This window comes from Mustela putorius, unplaced genomic scaffold (assembly GCF_011764305.1).
Source record: "Mustela putorius furo isolate JIRA1106 unplaced genomic scaffold, ASM1176430v1.1 tig00003845_pilon_pilon_pilon, whole genome shotgun sequence".
Taxonomy (NCBI): Eukaryota; Metazoa; Chordata; class Mammalia; order Carnivora; family Mustelidae; genus Mustela; species Mustela putorius.
In genome coordinates, this window is record NW_025421998.1 from 18,748,794 (window position 1) to 18,770,129 (window position 21,336).

The window sequence follows — 21,336 nt, forward strand, 5'->3', positions numbered from 1 at the left end:
AAAAAAAAAAAAAAAAGAGTATATTGGGCACAGAGGGGCCGAGACTGTATGTTGCACTTACTGAGGTTCCGAAAGTAGTTAAATTCACAGAGACGTAGTAGAGTGCTGGCTGCCAGGGGCAGGGGGAGGGTGGGGAAAGGGAGACTTACTGTTTCATGGGCACAGAGTTCCAGTTGGGAGAGATGACTAAGTTCTGGAGAAGGATGATGGAGACAGCTACAGACCCATTTGAACATACTTCATGCCGCTGAACTGTACGCTTAAAAATGGTTCAAGTGGTAGATTTTATGTCCTGTGTATTTTAGCATAGGAGTGCATTGGCACTGCAGACCCAGAAGTTTTAGGGAGGGTTCTTTAAATCTCACCTGTGCTCCTTCCTAGCTGTGGAGTGGGACACTTCTCTGAGCTTCAATTTTCTCCTTTTCAGAATGGGGATAAGTTCTTGGGGTTGTTGTGAAAACAAATGAGATACTCTGTGGCATACAGCAGGTGCTTAATAATGTAAGCTCTCATCACGATCGTTGCTTTTACCAGGTGTGTGGGTCCTCTCCTTGGCCTTGGTGGAACTGCCACTTGCACGGGCCAGGCGGCGTCCACTGGGGTTCTTTGAGGATGCCAGGAATCAAGTCACAAGGAGTTGGACTGGTGTCCCTGTGCTATTATGAGTGATTACCAGTTTCAGTTTTTTGGAGTGTGGTCGTTCTGGGGACCGTGCATTGAAATCTCTAGGTCCTGAGCAACCCAGCCTGTGGTGTACTGAATCAGGAGCACCGGGAGTGGAGCACAGGAAGGTGGATTTTAAACAGGCTCTTGGCGGGGGGGTGCTTTGCTATTCACCTAACTTTCTGAATCACTCTTTTTTTTTTTTTAATTAATTAATTTATTTGACAGATAGAGAGTACAAGTAGGCAGAGCAGTAGGCAGAGGGAGAAGCAGATTCCCCGCTGAAGAGGGAGTTCGATGTGGGGCTCGATCCCAGGACCCTGGGATCATGACCCAAGCCGAAGGCAGTCGCTTAACAGACTGAGCCACTCAGGCACCCCTCTGAATCACTTTATGGTCTCTGAGAAATGACTCTCGGCTCTGCCCACCTTGAGAATCCTTTGCGAAGGGATTTTGAAGAACAAAAACACAGGACCATTCCCAGAGATTATGACTCCACAGGGCTGGTTTAAGGGGTTCTAGGTCACTGCGTACATATCTTTAAAAATAACAGCCCTAGCTACATTTATTGGGTATGGACCAGGAACCAGACACAGAGCTAAGTGTGTATTGTTTCACTTAACCCTTATGACCACCTATGAGGCAATTCCTATTATCAGCCCCCTTTTAAAGATTGGAAACTGAGGCTCAGAGAGGTTAAGTGATTTACCCAAGGTGATACAGTTGGGAAGTAGTAGAGCTGGGATTTGAACCCAGAGGCAGGCTGACTTCAGAGGCTGTATCCTTAAGCCCTGGGTCCCGGTATTGCCCCAGAGCAGATTTAGGACAAAGGTGAGGTAGGCAGGACCCCCAGGACCCATATCTGAGGAGGTACATCCTTAACTGTCGCACTCTGGGCGCCTCCCTAGCCTCACCCCAGGACCAGCCCTGTGACAGAAGGCGTGTCCTTAAGCAAAATGGTTGCAGCTTCCTTCCCCCCTCATGGGGGGGAAGAGAGGGCCCCAGCCCCGCTTCCACCCCCATTGACCTGCTTTCCCACCTCATAGCACCGCCCCCCCCATTCTGGGGCCTCTGTGGTCGGAGTCCTGGCCTCAGGGAAATCTCAGGAGCTGACTCAAACTGTTCCTTTTTGGGAGAAGGTGTTAGCAAAGATGGTTGCCAAGCAACTCCAGGGGCATCTATCTACAGTGATGATTTCTCTCTTTTTTCCCCCCTTTTGAACATCTTCTAGGCCGCTTTTCAGGTTCTCTGTTGTTAGCGTTTTCATGAAGGGTGCACTCCTTCCGATGATGGAAAGAAGATAGCTTTTCAATACCCGCCGCCTTAGAGGTGTCCTGTTGATGGGTGACGCGCCCGCTAAGTGGGTGTGAAAGACCTTTGCTTCCACAGCCACACTGACACCCTCCTTGTCACCGGCTCCAAGGGGACTGGAGCAGCCGAGAAAGGCACAGAATGCCTCTCCTACAGGAGGCCAGGGCCAGGGCCTTAGGGTGACGTCTGGTTCTGGGTCTTGGGTTCATCTACTCTGTTAACCTGGGCACTTGGGCTTTTGTGCGTGATGACCCGACTGGTCCCAAAGGAGCTGGTGTTTCTCTCTCTGCTTCTCTTTGTCTCTGTCTCTCTCACTCACCCTCAGTGGTTTCACAGATAAGAGCTCTTGACATGTGTTTTCTCTTCAGTATTGTCCCCACTTCTGCTTGGTCACCTCCTCAGTGTGGGGTTTCAGGTGGCCTTTGACAGACCCCAGACCCCTTGGTGGGCCGGCAGGTGACCTGACCCCTCTGGCAGGGGCTGGGAGCATGTGGGTTGGAGCACCTTTCACACGCAACAGAATCTGCCCCAGGCTGGCTTGGAAAAAAGACAAACACAGGGAAGGGAAACCAGTTGCATCTGGGTAAGGTTGACTCCATTTGGCCCACCCACCCGTGACAGACAGCCCTGGGAGCCCTGTCCCCAAACTCCGGACTTCTTCTGTTCCTTGCATTGCATCCTTGACCTTGACCGTGGTGGCCTTCCTCACCGTCCTCTGAGAAGCAGGGCAAGGCTGGAAGAGAACACGGAACTCACATGAGTCCTGCCACCTTCAGAGGCTCGGGCCAAACACGGAACTGCAGAAGACCGTGGAAAATAGAGATGCGTTCAGTTTCATGCAAGCGCAGTAGATAATAATGCAGCCTTCAATGGAATGATTGGAGATTTCATTAAACAGTGGACCTTGTTGGAGCGTTTTAGAAATTATACTTTCTTTTCCAAAGTCTCAGTGACACCCACTTTTATGCCTCTTCTGCCAGCTCCTTGTGTCCTGTCCGTTCCTCCCTCCAGAGTTTGTTCTGTGTCAGGTGTACCCGGCTCCCAGCTCGCACCGCAGACGTTCCCTCTGTGTGGTGACGCTGGCACGTGCACCTCCAGTCCTGGCCTCTTCCCCGCAGAGTGCGCAGCTCATGCCTCCAGTGCACTGCATTGGACAGACCCCCCACAGGGGTCCCGACCGCACCCCGTGATGCCACTAGGCAGGTGCAGAGCCTTCTCTGTATCTTCCCTTTTCTACTGTCTTTAGAAAGCACCCCCATCTCCCCACCCTCCCTCTCTCCTCTCTAGAGGGATTCTCTGAGCCTCCCCATTTCTTTCTGCACTCTCCCCACCCCCACCCCCAGGCTACCTAGATTTTTTATAATAGCTGCTTAATTGGTCTCCCTGACGCCCATCTTCCTGCATACCACTTCAAAATTAATCTCCTGAAAAGTCGCATTGTATCAGGTTGTTCCTCAAATGAAAACCTCTCATCGCTTCCCCAGCGACCAAAGCTGACGCTGTATTCCAGGTCCCGCCTGCCTCACCCCTCCAAATGCCATAGGTGGTTTGCCCCTCACCGCCTTAGACAAGCCCTGCTCCTTCCTGGTCCCAGTCTCTGCCTCAGTGGGGTCCTCCTCATCGAGAACCTTCCCCGCAAGTGAATGATTCTCATTCTTCAGGGCTCCGGGCCACATCCTCTCTCTGAGGAAGCCTCCCCCGGCCTCTCAGGCTGCACAGCCCCGACCCCTGGGGGCTGTACCCACCATGTACTTCGGCATTAGAGTCTTCCCCCTTCAAGGCCTTTCCTCTGTCTACCAGACCATTCCACTATTGTCCTGATGGAGGAGGAGGACTGGACCTTCCCTTTTTCCTTCCTCAGGTATTTTCAACCAGCAGAGCGCTTTGTTTCAGCTACGCATCCGATTTGTTTTTCAGGTCCCCATCTTGACGTACCTGTATTTTAATTTCTTTTCTTCCTTTCCTCTTTTTTTTTTTTTTAAACTGCGGTTACATACAAATAACAAAGAATTTAACCATCTTTCTTTTTAAGGAGTTCAGTAGCGTTAAGTACATGCACGTTATGCAGCCCATCTCCCGAACTCTCATCGTCTTAGGAAACTGAAACTCTACGTCCTTTAAGCAATTCCACACTTACATCTTCCTTTTTAAATGCCGTCTGGAGATGACTTAGGAGTTTCCTTGATTGATCGCCTGATGTTTTCAAAGTTGTTGAGATTCTAAGCATTGGCAGGACTCCTGAAATTTCTGTCTTGGTGGATATTTGGAGCAAGAATGCAAAAAGGCCCGGCTCAACTTAGGAGTCCCCTGTGGGTCCCTCTGCCGGCAGTGTAAGTTCAGTGGGAAAGTGCTGTGATTTGGGCCCCTGCACAGCCTAAAGGTTCCCAGTTCAGATCTGATGTAACCCCTACCCGGCACCCTCCTTTCTGTACCCCTCTAGCTTAAACTGATCATGAAATTTTCACACGTACAAAAAAGCCGAAACGATAATACAGTAGTCCTTCATCTAAGCTCCACTTAGAGTGAAAAATTAGTGCACATTTCTTCTGTGCTTTCCTATAAAGATAGAAATTTTGGTAGCATTTGGAAATAAGTTGTAGACAGCATGACACTTCACCTCGAAATATTTATCATTTTGACACATCTTGGTTGCATAACCTTGGGCCACTACTCACTTAAGTTCTCAGAGCCTCATTTTATTATAAATATGTATGTGTGCTTTTGCTGAACATTTGGAAGTATGTCGCAGACAGCATGGCACTTCACCTGTAAATACTGTATCCTGCGTCCCCTAAAAACAAAGGCATTCTCCTATATCATCGTAACACCAGCATCGCATTTAGAAAACGAATGTTAATCCCCGGTAGCATCTCATATCCAGTTCATGTTCGTCCTTCCCCTGTTATCCTCCCCAAAACCTTTATAGCTACTCTCTTCTGAGCTGCTTTTTTTTTTTTTTTTAAATGTATATAGCCAGATTCTATCAAGGTTCTTGCGTTACATTCGGCTGTTATGTCTCTTTAATCAGTTTTAATCTAGAATAGTGCCCCCCATATGTGTGTGTATATCTGTATGGATGTTTATGTATATATTTTTGTGTATCATCTATAAAACATTGCCATTTAAAATGCTTCACATTCTGCTCATGGTGTCATGTATCTTGTTTTTCTAGGCCTTGTTTTTCCCTCAGAGTTGAAGTTTTAGAGCTAAAGTCTCCAAGTGAGGCTCTGCATTTTGGCAAGAATTCTGAGTGATTCTGAGTGCCTCATTAAGCATCTCGCCGTGTCAGGGCACCCCATTATTAGGCATTGGTCACACGGTAAGGGGGTGCCCACCTCTCTCCCTGGCAAAGCCATTTTCCTTCTGCAATTGGTATGTGGTTCTGTGGGTGCTGCTTTGGCACCAAGTGAATACCCAGTTCCCCGATAAGAAATTTCACGGATTTGGCTTGGTATCGGTCGATAATCCTTGCTTGGATTATTTACTTCTTGGGGGGGTTGTAGAACGATCATTTTCAAATTCCGTCATTTTATCTACGTTGATTGGCTGACATTCACCTATAAAGGAGACCTGTTTCTCATCAGCAGTGAAATTTTCCATTCCCCCTAAAAAGGCAAAATACAGTCTTTCCCTCTAATTACCAATTTCCAGAGTAAGGAGTTGAACCCCCGTGATTTAAGGCAAAGAGGAACAAGGCCAAGGACTGGGCACACCAGCATTTCAATAGGATGTATGTGTAGTGAGAAAACCCATAATCAATAGGAAATTTAGAGAGGGTGAGCTTTGTAGCACAAACCTCAGAAGTCAAGTGTAACCCCATCTTGGTTGGTAGAGCATGAGTTTACAGACTTTGAGCAACATTACCCCCCCCACACACAAATGACCCTCTTCTCCTTTAATTTGGACCTTCTCTTCTTTAATTTGGAGAAGGAAAGAAATAATTACACCTAAAATAATCTTTCTGCCACCTTTTAGCTGGAGCCCAGCATTTAACCTGGGTCTGGCAACCTGCTCCAGTTAAATTGTACACCAGGATGAGGGATGAGCTGTGAAGTTAGAGTAGTATGTTGCAGACCACTGATTCACTAGGAAGTGACCAAATGCCCAGGCACTGGGCTGGGCTTTGCACAGGACGTAATGGTGGAAAAGCCCTGGGCCCTGCCTCCTAGGAACTCAGGAAACTGCCATACAGGGGGCTGAAAACACTGACCACCTAGAGGGTGAAAAGTGGCCTGAGTGCCCAGGAACTCCAGGAAGGAAAACTCCAGTCTGCTGTCTGCACAGCCTTTGACCTGCAGGGGCTCTTTGGTTTGTGGTTCTATCTAGACCCTGGTGAAGGCATGCCATAGGAGGCAAGTTAATGTTTGAAGGATGAATGAATGAATGAATGAATGAATAAATGGATGCTTCATCAAGGATAGGATTTGGATATTGGGCACTGTGTGGGGACAGACTGACACAAGGAGAGCCTTGGTGAGGGCTGTGAGCTCCCCAGAAAGTCACTTTTAGGAAAAGGAGTCACAGAGAGCCCTGGGCCTACCCTCGGCACTGAGGAGAGATAGCTCATCATCTACTCCACGTGTATACTTCCTCCATATCCAGCACAGTTCAGCTTCTTAGGATGTAGAATTTTCAGGAAGCATGCTCCTTTTTGGTGTGGTCAGGTTTATGTGTTTTGCTTTTTCCATTCAGTACTGGGGGAGGGCTGTTCTCTCTCTCTTTCTGTCTTTCTCTCTCTCTCTCTCTCTCTCTCTCTCACACACACACACACACACGCGCACGCACGCACACACACACTCCCCTTACTTCTTGCTGCCTGGTTCATCTGTCGTTCTTCCCTATCACAATCCGTGTCCTGCTATTAAATGTTTTACAACTTGCCCACTGAATAAATGGGCATGGATACATATTGTAGGATACATTTTACCCATGAGAGGCTGCTTCGCATACAGTTTACAAATAATAAAATAGTTGATACTCTCTTTTATAAATTTCATATAGTCCATTTATTCTAACAGAATGCTTTTGTTGATTTTTGCCAAACTCTGGGATCTGGCCAACCTGAAATCGAACTTGACAAACAAGTATAGCTCCGACATAAGTATGTTGGTTGATATTTTCATGTAAATCAGTGGGTAAGATGAAAGTGAAAGAACAAAGACGTGTGTTGGAACTTCACTGGATCTTTGGTGACGAGAGTGACTTCCTTGCTGAAATGGAGAATAGTTTTTCAAGTACTGAGAGAACATGTCCTCATTTTTTGGTGCTATTCACAATACAGCTATAGACATGGTATACTTTTGAATAATTTTCTCCGTCGCTTTCTCAAATTTAATCACCAAAATAATAATAATAATAATAATGCCTTATTTGTAGCATTTGGAAATTTCCATGGTGTAAATTCCCATCACCATACTATAAGCTAGCATGCTATCACTGAATTCAAAGTTGGGAAAAGATACACATCCAAATGCTGTGATATGGGATTTCTACCACATAGATACAACAGGTGTAAATAACTTTAAGAGCATCAGTTCACAACCTATGGCCCATCAGTGAAATTGAGCCTGCCACCTGTTTTTGTAAATAAAGTTTTATTGGAATGCAGCCATGCTCGTTCATTTACATATTGTCCTGGTCCCTTTTGCCTTTAATGGCAGAGTGGAGTGACTGAGACAAGACACTGAAAACCTAAAATATCCCTGGCCCCTTCTAGAAAAGAAGAGTCAGCCCGTGCTAAAAAGCATAGGTAATAGTAAAAGGCAGCAAAATAAATAGGAACTGATCAACTTTGAGTATTCTTTTTAAGATATATAACACATTTAACTGTAAGCTCATATAATTTTTAATAATTTAACAATTGGCTCACCATATTCCTGAAAATTTAACAATGGGCTCTTGCACGCGTCCATGCTGGACCCAGCTCACCACTGCAATGCATTGAGGGCCTCTGTTTTTAGTGCCAAAAAGTGAGACCATCACTAATAGGAAGAAGCAGCTGACAATGCCAGATTGGAGGGGGAGCCACAGCGAGCGGATTTGAACTACTTGAAATTGTGGTCTAATTGAACCTAGAAATCAGAAGAAAGCATTTTTGAGGTTAGTTTTCATACAGTTTTTTCCCTTCCCTCTTAGGGTCTGGGTTTGTTTTGTTTTTTCAAATGAGTTACCTTCCGAGCTGATTTAAAAACTCAGGGCAGCATGCGTTCCTTACCAAATTTTGTGAGCATCTGTCTCGGGCCCGTGGAGCCCCCTGACAGCCACCCGGCAGCTTCCAGAACCCCCACAGATGTTCTGTGTCCCGAGAAGGGCCGACTTCCTGTTGCTGGCCGGGAGCTCGAGGAGAGGTGGTCCCACCAGTTGCGTGGCGCTGGGGTTTTCCTTGCTGCCATTTCCTGCCAGTTGCCTCTGAATGGATTACAGATGGTCAGAGAAAGACTTCTTGGCACAGCGTGAGCACCAGTCTCCAGTGCTTTGTGGGAAGGATTTATAACAGGATGGCAGTTCAGGCCTACCCAGAACGGGCCTGGCGGCCGAGGCCTTCCTGACAAAACCAGCTGCCAGTGGGGATGGGGCCTGTGGGTGGAGGGGACCAGCAGGAGGGACAGCGTGTCTCCCTTTATGTCACACCGTTCATCCAGCGGGGTCTCAAATGGCTGCGTGTCCAAGGGTGTTAGGCTCCTGTGGGATGGGAGCACCTGGGAGTCAGGTACTGAGGTCATGTTCTGGTTGCAGCTAGCTCTTTGGGAAAGCAGACTAGATCCTCCTGTCTTTTCAAAGTGAGGTAAAGGCAGGTGGGCCGTTTCCATTTTTTTTTTAAGCCACAATAAAAGCAGATTTAATTGTTAAATTTTTAAAAAATACACATAGTATTTACTACTGTAACCGATTCGGCCACACTGAGCACAAGCATAGCGCTGTGCATCTGTCACCACCAGCCATCTCCAGAAGTTTCCCATCAGCCCAAACAGAAACTCGGCACCCGTTAAGCAATAGCTCCCCATCCCTCCCTCCCCTCAGCCCTGGTAACCTCTACCCTGCCTCCATGAATTTACCTAATCCAGGGACCTCAGACAAATGGAAGCATGCAACATTCGTCCTTTTGTGACTGGCTTATTTCCTGTAGCATAATGTGCTCCAAGTTCTTCTGTATTGTGGCATGTATCAGAATTTCCTTCCTTTTCACGGATGGGTAACATTCCGTGGTGTGTGTCTACTGCATTTTGTTTATGCATTTTTCCCCACGGATGGACACTTGGGCTGTGTGTCCCCTTCGGCCATTGTGAATCTGCTGCTGTGGACCCAGGTATGGGATGGTGTCAGATGGAGGAATCAGTTTGTCCAGGATGACTCGTCAGCCCTTCCAACGTTACTCAGTTCAGGTGCGTCTTTCTGTCAAAGCTGCCAGGAATAGGTGCGCAAGAGGGCCCCTTCCAGGCACCAGTCTGGGGCCCGAGGAATTGTATGTCCTTCTGGCTGCATCCACCCAGAGCGGGCACCTTTTCCTAATTGGCATAGGGACGCTTTACTACCCAGAGGAGCCCCTGAGACTGAAACCTGACAGGCCAGCGTTCACGCGGTGCTTTTGTGTCTGGGGCAAGGGGAGGCCTTGCTGGGCTGAGGCAGGGACAGAGGGCTAGATTACCTGCGTGAGGATTCCTGGGTCTCCCGCTGCCAGAAATCCGGGCCACCATGGGCAGTTATAGGGGCAAGGTCCTCTGTGAGAGAGACTAGGGCCATAAGCTCCCAGTGCACAGAGCCAGCAAAATCCATCAGAAGGAGGAGGGGTATGGGGCCATGTCCGAGTGCACTTGGGTTCCGTCATGAAATACTCCAGACTGGTTGGCTTGTAAACAACAAACTTGTTTCCCACAGTTCTGGAGGCCAGAAGTCCAAGATCAGGGCACCAGCATGGTCGGATTCTGGTGAGAATCCTTCCTGGGTCACAGACTTCTCATCCTGTCCCCCATGGCAGAAGGGGTGAAGGAGCTTTGGTGGGGGGGAATCCTCTTTTTTATCTGATTGCCCTAATGCCATCCATTTCTGAGGGCTCATGGCTCATGACCGGATCAGCTCTCCTAGGCCCCACCTCCTAACACCATCCCACCGGGTGTTAGGATTCAACATGTGCAGTCAGGGGGACACAGACATTCAGACCAGAGCAGGCAGGCCTGTGAGGACGGGGTGTGGGCGGCATGAGGCTAGAGACCAGGCTGGAAGGCTCCGGGCCTGGAACAAGATGGTGGTGGAACTTCACAGAGGACGAGGGAAGATGGATGGTACAGAAAGCGTCATAAAGTGAATGGCTGCATTCTTTCTGACCAAAGATGGTGGCAGGAAGAGGAGGAGAAAAAAGTGGTGGCATTTTTCCTTCATAAAATTATTATTCATTTTATACTTTTTTAAAAAAATTTTTGAGGGATTTTATTTGTTTTTTGGAGAGAGAGAAAGGGAGAGAGCATGAGCAGAGGGGGAGGGGCAGAGGAAGAGGGAGAAGCAGGCTCCCTGCTAGACTCAATCTTAGGACCTTAGGATCATGACATGAGCCGAAGGCAGACGCTCAACTGACCGAGCCACCCAGGCATCCTCTCCTTAATGAAATTATTTAGCACCACCTGAACAGAGCCCTTTGCCTGGCATAGGAGGGACACAGAGCAGTGACGCCGGGCTTGTGATGTGTAAAACCCTCCAATTGCATGAAGACTCTAGGAGGGCCTGATTTGTGTGCGCACTTTTTCTGGGCAGCGGTTTTATGGCTTTCCTGAGATCCTCAAAGGTATGACCCTCCTTCCCCCTTTCAAAAACAAGTGATGCTTAAGGAAATTTACAGCTCCTGGGGGAGACACACGTGTGCCCAGGTATAACCACGGTGCAAGCTGCACAGACAGGGGGATCCAAGCCAGCAGGGAGGTGTGGGCCTTGGCTTAAGGGTGGATTTCGGAGTTAGGCTTTCATGACACTTTGAAATCTCCTTTGAGGAAGAGTGCTGCCTGGGCTGGGGTAGAGAGCTGGGGAGGAGCCTTGGCAGTGGAGCCACGTTAAAAAGCTAGCTCTGCTGACATGATTGCAGTCAGGCTTGCCCTGAAGATACAGAGCTCCAGAGATGGGTAACGTGGTATAAGCCGCCCGAATCTTATGTCTGTGTCTGGTTGCCTATGGCAGAGCCTGTTGGTGGAGACGGAGGAACTCGGGCTTTGCAGTCAGATCTTAACCTGTCGTCTAGGCCCTGCCGCCTGCAGGCTGTGTGACTCCAGGCACGCGACCTCACTGCTCTGGGCCTCTGCTTGCTCATTCCAACCACAGTGTTCGTCACAAGGAGGGCTCCTCACAAGGAGATGGCAGCCGTTACTGTCCGCCAGAGGGGACGGGTCTGAGAAGTCCAGGTTAACCGCTGTGTGTGCATAAATTACAGGAGGAGTGAAAAACAGGCCAGAATTTGAGAGCAAAGGATAGGAAGTGTTATGGGAAGGTGAGTGTGGAAGTTCCAGGTGAAGAATGGGTTTAGAAGGAAGGGGGCCACAGGCCGGAGTAAGGTCTGAAGTGAGGTGTTCTGGGGGCGGAGACTGGACTTCTGCCTCCTTTGGCACCAACTCTCAGAGCTCCCACTTGATCTGGGCTCCCAGTGAGGGCATGCCCAGGGCCTGCAGAGCCGGAGGAGAGGCCAGGGAGCTCGCCCCCCTGCGGGCAAATGAGGGTTGCTTTTGAAACAAACCCCAGGGGGCCTCGACCCCTGTTCTGTGAACAGAGAGGGGACTGGGATGTTTGAGAGCAGACGTCTGTGCCCGTTCCATGACTGCCTGTCAGGGTCAGAGCCCAGCCTCTTTCCGTCCTGGGAGTCACATCATGCCGCCCAGCTTCATTTTTCCCGTCTGTAAAAGAGCCTCATCGGGTTGTTGGGAAGAGAAAGTGAAGGGGACATAACGGCACTTAGCACAAGGCCCAGCGCATCATAAATGCTCACTAGTTCTTTCCTTTCAATGCCGCCGAGTGTCCCCAGAAGGGGCACCCGAGGAGCGTTGTTCACAACGAGACACGGTGCCTTGGCCAGGGCTGTGTTCTAGATGCTGCTGGACTTAACCTCTTAAAAGGAAACCTCAGCTAGAGATGGCCCCTAAATGGGGGACCCCCAGCAGGGAGCCAGCATCTTCCAGTTCTTTGCCAGCATTTTTAGGGGAAATGATGATTTTTTTTTTAATCATTGTATTTCATAGGGGGAAAAAACTGCCAATTAAACTATAGCCACTATTGATTCTAAGAATCCATTTGGATTTTAAAGATGTTACAGTGTGTTTGGAGGGGGGTGGGGAATACAGCTTAGAATTAAGGAAATACAGCGGGGCAAAAATAGAGTCTTAAGCAAAATTTACAGGAGTTTTTAAGATTAAAGCATGAAAGTTTAAGAAATACCAAAAGCTCTGGTAAAGCCCCACACTGCGACATTCCTGTGAATTAACCTCCACCTTCAGGGTGACTCTGTTTCAAGGATTGTGTAGGGAGGAGAAGTGCCCAGGTTTGACCTCCCTGTGAGTTTAGTTGGGACATGGGGGGCGGGGAGGTCAAGGAAGTGACCCCAGAGTGTAGTAGGCTCAAAGTCATCTTAGGGCCTGAACATCCTCAGGCAGACGTCGCTTGAGTTAACTTCGCTTAGGAGGAAAATCCACACACAGCACTTTGAGGAGGAGAAGGAGGTCATAAAACCAAGCAAACGACCCACACCCGGGAAAGGGTGGAAACCACAATTCGCTGCCCCCCCCCCCAGTGAGAAAAGGCTGCTTGCTGGGACCCACAAAGCAGCACACTTCCCAGTGGGCTCCTAGCACTGGTGTTTTGATACCTCGATGGACATTTGGGGGGACACCCAGCTTTGCCCTCTTGCCCTTAAAAAACTTATGGCAACTCTCAGGCGCCTCAGAAGGGGTCTGATTAAGCTTCCTTCTCCCTGCTGGGCCCTTCTGCTCCCACCTGCATATGGCCATGTGGGGACAGGTGTCTGGGGACTCTCAGTGTGGCCCAGGGAGCTTCTGGCACCTTGAAGCAAAAGGACTTCTCCCAGCCCTGTCGAGACTGAACAGACGACTCATAATAATGGTGCCACCAACTTCTGTGGAGCATGTGTCCTGGGAGTGCTGGGTCCTAGGGGTGCTGGGTCGGAGTGCTGGGTCCTAGGGGTGGTCGATGAGGCAGGCATTACCTTGAAGGACTTGCAGATGGCAGGATGGAGGTGCTGAGAGACTTTGTGATTGCCCTGGGGTGATAGTGCTGGGGGGGAGGACCCGGACAGGAGCAGAGAACGTGCCCCGGCCCTGCGAGATGGCACTCGCTGGAGGAAGAAGGGACTTGGAGGTGGGAGAGTGGATATTCGGCGAGCTGAAGCAGCGTGCTGAGCGGGCCTTCCTGGAGGCTCTGGGCCTCCGTGAGTCAACTTATTTAAAAAATATATTTTTTCATTAATACAGAGGTGATGCATGATTGCTGTGGAAAATACATATCAAAAGACAAAAAGAAAAGTTAGGCTCATCCTGTCATGTACTATTAACCTATGCATCTCATTTACAAAAATGAGATAGTCTCGTCTTGTTTGGATTATAGTGAGCATCTTTTCAAGTTATTCGCTAGTCCGTTGCATATGTGTTCCATAATTTAACCAGTTCCCTGCCATTGGCTATATCGGTTGTTTTCAGTGTTTCATCACGAAAAGAATTGCAATTAATAAATGAATATCCTAGGGGCACCCGGGTGGCTCAATCAGTTAAGTGTCCGACTCTTGATTTGGCTCATGTCGTGATCTCAGGATGGAGAGATTGGGCTCCACATTGGGCGCCACACTCAGCAGGAAGTCTACTTGGGATTCTCTCTCTTCTCTCTCTCCCTCTCCCTCTGCTTCTCTCCTCCCCCAAGCCCATCCTACCCCACCCCTGCACAAGCACACTTAATCTCTGTCTCACTCTCTTTCAAGATAAATAAGTAAGTGAATGAATGAATATCCTTGTAGCTAAATTTTTGTACATGTTCATGATTATTTCCGTAGGTATATTTTTTGAAGAGGACTGCTGAGTCCAGGGGTATGATATTTTTGAGGCTTTTGATGTCATTGTTAAATTGTCCTCTAGAAATATTTTACCCGTTAATACCCCTGTTAGGAGTATATGAGAATGTTTCCTGAACTTTGGCCAATATCTCACTGAAGATTTTCAAATATTTGGTGATTTAATAAGTTTAAATGTTTCCTTCCTTTAATTAGCCCTCTCCTGATTACTAATGAGGGTGACCATTTTGTATGTGTTTATTACCCACTTGTATATGTTTTGTGTGAGTTGCTTTTTTCATGGTCTTTGCTTAGTTTCCTATTGGTCTCAATCTTTTTCTCACTGATTTGCAAAAGCTCTCTATATATTAAAGCTAATTTACCATTGTATTTATATGGGGATCACGTGATTTTTAGAAAATCTTGTAGCTTAAGAACTCTGACTCTTTGATCTAGCCTGAAGGATGAAAGTAGCTAGGAAAATAGAAATTCCAGATAATTTCCAAGCCGTGTCGTAGGTGTTGCTGAATGCTGGCAAGGGCCACACAATATTACTTATGCTGACAAGACAGGACTAAGAGTAAGAGCTACCATTTACTGAACAATTGTTATTTACCAGGCACTTTACATGTATTAGCCTTTTAATCCTATGACCCTGTAAAGAGCTGAGAAAAGTGGAGCAGAGATGAATGAAGATCTCATCTGAGCTCACACAGCTAGTAAGTGACAGAGTCAGGATTTGAACTTGGATCTGCCCATCTCTACGATCCACGTGCCTTCCACTCTACCAAGCTGACTCTGGCTCTCAGCGTTAATCGTAGTCTTACAAGTCAGATTTTCATCAGCGATCTCCACAGAGAAAGGAGCAAGTTGGAGAACACGGGATAACTGATCTCCAAAGATGCCCTTGCAGTGAACACGCCTCCCATTATAGTTCCCTCCCTGGAACCCTTAGCCAAGCCCGTGATTCACGTGTGTGGATGTGCATGTTTTATAGTGGCTTTATTGAAATTTAATTCCTATGCCATTAAATCCACTCCTTTAAAGTATATCATTCTATGCTCTTGGCATATTCACAAAATTGTGCAAACAACACAACTATCTAATTCCAGGACGTTTTAATAACCCCCAAAAGAAACTTCATATCCATTAGCAGTCACTCACTTTCCCTCCTCCCCCAGTCCTTGGCAGCCACTAATCTGCTTTCTAGAATAGGATTTGCCTTTTCTACCCATTACCTATAAATGAAATCATACAATATGTGACCTCTTGTGTCTGGCCCCCTTCACTTAGAATAATGTTTTTAAGGTTCATTCATGTAGCATGAATCAGGACTTCATTCCTTTTATGGCAGAATAGTATTCCATTGTATGAATGTACCACATTCTGTTTATCCATTCATCAGTTGACATTTGGGTTGTTTCCACCTTTGGGTGGTTGTGAATTGCATTGTTATGAATATTTGTGTACAAGTTTTTGAGTGGATGGAATTTTATTTCAGCTCTCTTGTGTATATATCTAGGAGTGGAATTGCTGAATTATAATGGTATCTCTATGCTTAATTTTTTGAGGAACTGCCAAACTATTTTCCAAAGCAGCTGCATCATTGTATCTTCCCACCAGCAGTGTCTGAGGCTTCCAATATCTCCTCATCGTTGCCAACACTTGTTATTGTCCATCTTTTTGATTATAGCCACCCTAGTGGGTGTGAAGCTATCGCATTGTGGTTTTGATTTGCATTTCCCTGATGACTAATAATTTTGAGCATCTTTTAATGTGGCACATGTGTTTATTGGCACGTATGACCATCTTTTTTTGGAGAAATGTTTTGAAAATTCTTTGCCTGGTTTTTATTTTTATTTTTTTTATTATTATTATGTTGTGAGAGTTCTTTATATATTCTGGATATAAGACCCTTACCAGATCAGGATTTGCAAATATTTTTTCCCATTCCGTGGGTTGTCTTTTTGCTTTCTTGATGGTGTCCTTTGAAGTACAGTAGCTTTTAGTTTTTATCATGTCCTGTTTATCAGTAATTTCTCTTGTTACTTGTGCTTTTGGTGTCACATCTAAGGAACCACAGTCTTATCTCAGGTCACAGAGATTTACTTCTGTGTTTTCTTCTAAGAGTTTTATAGTTTTGGCTCCTACATTGTGATCACTGATCTATTCTGAGGTGTTTTTGCATATGATGTGAAGTAGGGGCCCAAATTCATTCCTTTTTTATGTGGTTATCCTGTTGTCCTAGCACAATTTGTTGGAAAGATTGGTCTTTGTCCCTTTGAACTATCTCGGAACTTCTATTGAAAATCAATAGACTAGGGGCGCCAGGGTGGCTCACATGGTTAAGCACCTGCCTTTGGCTCAGATCATGATCCCAGAATCCTGAGATCAGAGTCCACGTTGGGCTCCCTGCTCAGCAGGAAGTCTGTTTCTCCCTCTGCCCCTCCCCGCCCTCCCGCTCATGCTTTCTAACTCTCTCTCAAATAAATAAATAAAATCTTTCTTAAAAAAAGAAAGAAAATCAGTGGACCATAAATATAAGGGCTTATTTCTGGGCTGTCAATTCTATCTCATTGAAATGTATGTCTATCCTTATGCTACTAGCACACTGTCTTGATTACTGTAGCTTCATAGTATTTTTTTTTAAAGATTTTATTTATGTATTTGAGAGAGAGACAGCAAGAGATAGAGCATGAGCAAGGGAGAGAGGGAAAAGCAAACTCCCCACTGAGCAGGGAGCCCGACTCGGGGGTCCACCCCAGGACCCTGGGATCATGACCTGAGCCAAAAGCGGCAGATTCTTAACCGGCTGAGCCACCCAGACGCCCCTGTAGCTTCACAGTATGTTTTGAAACCAAGAAATAGGAATCCTCCAACTGTTCTCTTTTTTAAGATTGTTTCTGCTTGAAACAATATGGGCCCCTTGAATTTCCATATTAACTTTAGGATCAGCTTGTCAGTTTCTGCAAAAGAAAAGAAAAACTAGAATTATTATAGAGATTGTGTTGGATCTGTAGGTCAGTTTAGGGAGGATAGCCATCTTTACAATGTTATGTAGTCCCATACATGAACATGAGATACCTTTCCACTTATCTAAATAATTTCTGAGTTACTCTTAACTGTGTTGTTTGTGGTTTTCAGTGTCCAAGTTTTGTCCCCCTTTGGCTAAATTTATTCATATTTTATTTTTTCAGTGCAATTACAAATGGAATTGTTTTCTTCTTTTTTTTTTTTAATGTTATTTATTTATTTGAGAGAAAGAGAGAGCTGAGTGAGGAGAAGGTCAGAGAGAGAAGCAGACTCCCTGTGGAGCTGGGAGCCCCATGCGGGACTCGATCCCGAGACTTCGGGATCGTGACCTGAGCCAAAGCAGTCATCCAACCAACTGAGCCACCCAGGCGTCCCTGGAATTGTTTTCTTAATTTCATTTTCAGGTTGTATACAGGGCTATTATCCTGCAACTTGTTTGTTACATCTAATAGTTCTCTGTGTGTGTGTGTGTTCTTTAGGGTTTTCTATAGGTAAGACTGTGTCAACTGCAAATGGAGGTAGTTTTACTTTTCCCTTCCCAATCTGAAGGCCTTTTATTCCTTTCCTTTCCTTTCCTTTCCGTTTTACCTTTCCTCTCCTCTCCCTTTCCCTTCCCTCCCCTCCTTTCTTCTCTGCTCCTAATTGCCCTGGCCAGAGCCTCTGGTACAATATAGGTTAGAAGTGGCATGGCAAGACGTCATGTCTTGTTCCTCATCTTCAGAGGAAGGCATACCATTAAGTATGATACTGGGTTGTGGGCTTTTCATAAATACCTCTTAACAAGTTGAGTAAGTTCCCTTTTATTCCTAGTTTGTTGAGAGTTTTTTTCATGAACGTGTGTGGCGTCTTGCCAAGTACTTTTGCCGCATCCTTTGAGGGGATCATGTGGTTTTATCCTGTATTCTATGGATAGGGTGTATTACATGGATTAACGTTCGTATGTTGAACCACCCATGGATTCCTGGGATAGATTCCACTTGTTCAAGGTATAGAATCCTTTTTATATGTTGCAGAATTCAGTTTGCAGGTATTTTGTGGAGGATTTTTACATGTAATTCATAAGGGATCCGATAAGTAATTTTCTTACGATACCTTTGTCTGATAGGGTAATAATGGCCTCATAGAGTAAGGAAAGGTTCCCTTTGACTCACTCCTAACCAATAGAATATGACAGATGTCACTGTGCAACATATGAGGACATAGGAGCCTTGTGACTTCTGCCTGCATTTGGGGGAACATCCACTGTTGGGACACTCCGTTTTGGAGCCCCACTGCCATGCTGTAAGAAGCCCTAGCCCCAGCGGGGTGGGGGTTACCCCAGTGGACTTCCGGCTCCAGCAGCATCAAACACCAATCACGGGAAAGAGCCGCCTCGGACACACAGCCCAGCAGATCTTCGTGTGACTGTTGCTTCCATTGACATCTCATCCAAAGAGAAAACTGCCCAACTGAGTCTAGACTATCTGCAGACCCATGAGACATAATAACAAATTGTGGTTTTTAAGCCACAGATTTGGGGGATAGTTTATGGCATGATGATAGATCAGGAATCCATTGCCTCAGACTGCCTCTCAGCCATACCTTTCTGTAAGAATTATGGGGGCACACAGTGGTATTTTCCCTCTCCCCAGTTACTGAGAAGGCTCTGAAAAGTGACAAAACAGCCAGAAGGCAGCAATGAAAAGAAGAGGCAGCATGGGGCCCAGGATACCCATACATGGGGTAATCATTCTTCCCCATGGTAGCCAGTGGCCTGTTTTGAGAAAAGGCACTTGTCCAGTTGTACTTGGCCCCTGCTTTTGGCAGAGTAGCTCAAAATTCACAGTGCTCACACACTAGTCAACCTGGGGCCATTTTGCTGCCCTGATACCAGGAGGGTTTTTCTTCAGTGAGTGCCTAGCCCTGGCATGGCTGGCATTTCAGGCCATCTGCTCCCTTCGTGTTCAAGATGGATCAGTCATGTGGCATTTACCCTTAGCTCCCACCATTTTTCTCAGGTCTGCAGTTGGTTCCCCAACTTAGCATCTCCAAGCCTCTTGCTGATCCCACCTTCAAGCCCTTGGACAGAGTTGGGCTGCTATCCTTAAGGCAGAGGCAGCCAAGAAGGCCCACAAAAACAGATGTGCCCTAATAACCAGCAAGAGGAATGGGGCAGGGTGGGCCCCAGGTGGATATGAAAGCTTTTGTAGGCCTGTGCAGCCTTCTCAAATCCCAGCCTACCGCCAAAGGCTGCCATTTGCTTGCTACACGCAGGAACTGACAACTCACCTGTCTGTTGGGTGTTGTGTTTGCCACTGCCGTCTGTAAGTGGGTCAGTTCTGTGCACGTATACCAAGCAATACTTCTTTGTCTCAGAAAAGGGGCCCAAGACCTCTTTTATCTCCACTTCCATCATATCAAGAACATAAAGATGTATTACACATGAACAAATGTTCAACATCACTCATCACTAAGGAAATGCAAGTCAAAACTGCAATGAGAGATTGCTTCACATCTACTAAGATGGTTATAATATTTATATATAGAAATATACATATATATATATATTTATATATATATTTATAGAAAGGGTTTGGACAGTTCCTCAGCAGTTAGACATAAAGTTACTGTATGACCCAGCTCTTCCACTCCTAGGTATATACCCAAGTTCTCACAAAAACCTGTATAACAGTATTCATACAAGCACTGCTCTTAACAGCCAAAAGGTGGAAATAACACAAATGTCCATCAACTGATGAATGGGGAGACAGAATGTGGTATATCCACCCAGTGGAATACTATTCAACCATAAAAAGGAATGAAGTACTAATATATGTTATAACATGGACTATGCTTGAAAACATGCTCAGGGAAAGAAACCAGACCCAAAGGACCCCCTATTTATGGCTCCATTTATATGAAATATCCAGAATAGCCAGAAAGAAAGTAAATAGCAGTTGCCCTGCTAAGGAAGGAGGGGCATTGGGAAGTACAGGGTTTTCCTTTGGGGGGGTGCTGAATATTCTGGAATTAGATAATGGTAATGGTTGCATAATATTGTGAATATACCAAAAACCATCAAACTGTACACTTTAAAGTGGCTAAATATAAATTTGATGTTATATAAATTTTAGCTTAACAAAAATTTTCAGAAAAAGATGTGTTCTACTTTTAATGGTCCTTTCTGGGGAATGAAGATGTACCTTGTTTTCCCTGGAAGGACGGGTGTTTTCCCTGGGAAGACCCTTTCCCAGGAAGGATGAGGAACTTGCTAGGGAATAAGTGTTTCCCAGAGGAGCTTGACACAACACCAAGAGCGTGGGCCTAGGAGCAAGGAAATCTAGTTCTCTATCTCACACGCCGGCCAGACAACCCCAGGCGAGTTCCCCAGCCTATCAGCACCGTGTTGAAGTCATCTCTGAATTGGAGATCTTCCTTTCAGAAACACTTATAAAGTGCTAATTATGTGCTAGTCCTTAGTATTAGTCCCAGGTTCCAACTGGAGAGACTGAGGCATAAGGGAGTAGAGTACTTGTCCAAGGTCAGCCAGCCAGTAAATGGCAGAGCAGGGTTCTAACCCAGGCCCTCTGTCTGCAGACTTTATGCCCCCCCAAGTTGTCCCCACAGGAGTCTGTACCTCACCTACCTCCCATGTCATCGTAGGGATCAAACGCAATTATACACCGCAAAACCCTCTTCCAAGCATGAACGCTGTGCCACGCGCACAAGGTCTAGGGTTACTCCTGCCTTCCATATTAGCAATTAGATTTACAGGAAGAACACCTGAGGCTCATGTGCCCCAGGGACCCACCTGGTCCCACCCTGAATGTATTCCTTGTGACTTCACCAAAGAAATTAGGATTATCATCTTAAACCCATGTTTCTTTTGGTCGCAGAAAAATGTCCCAGAAAGGTTTCTGGGAAAACTCCCAAGATTGCCTTATGCTATATGGGGCCAGAACTTGGAGGGTGCAGGCAGACCAGATAGATCCTGGAATTCCTCATACTGGCTGGGGCAGATAAACCTAGAAGGGTGACCTCACCTCCAATAAGTCATTTGCAGTTTGTATTTGGAAAGGGGCCCAGTCATAAGATCAGGCAGTATGCATACCCCCATTTCTTCTTGGGGCTTCTGGTCTGGAAGCCCACAGGGATGCAGGGGAGGACGTGAAGGCTCCCTGGCCCAGCATTTGATGGTTGGGTGGGCGAGAGGTTTGGAAGCTGTCGGGGGGTGGGGGGGAATGCATGATCTGGAGAAGATATAAAAGGTAGCAGTAGAAGCCAGAATGTTGCCTGGATTCTGGCAGGGGTGAATCCAGGGATCG

General features: G+C 46.5%; 1 protein-coding gene across 5 annotated transcripts in view; it reads left to right on the forward strand.

Moving 5' to 3' along the window:
* Positions 1 to 21,336, forward strand: part of ATXN7L1 (ataxin 7 like 1) — a 235,713-nt gene that overhangs the window by 9,854 nt on the left and 204,523 nt on the right. The window lies entirely within an intron of this gene.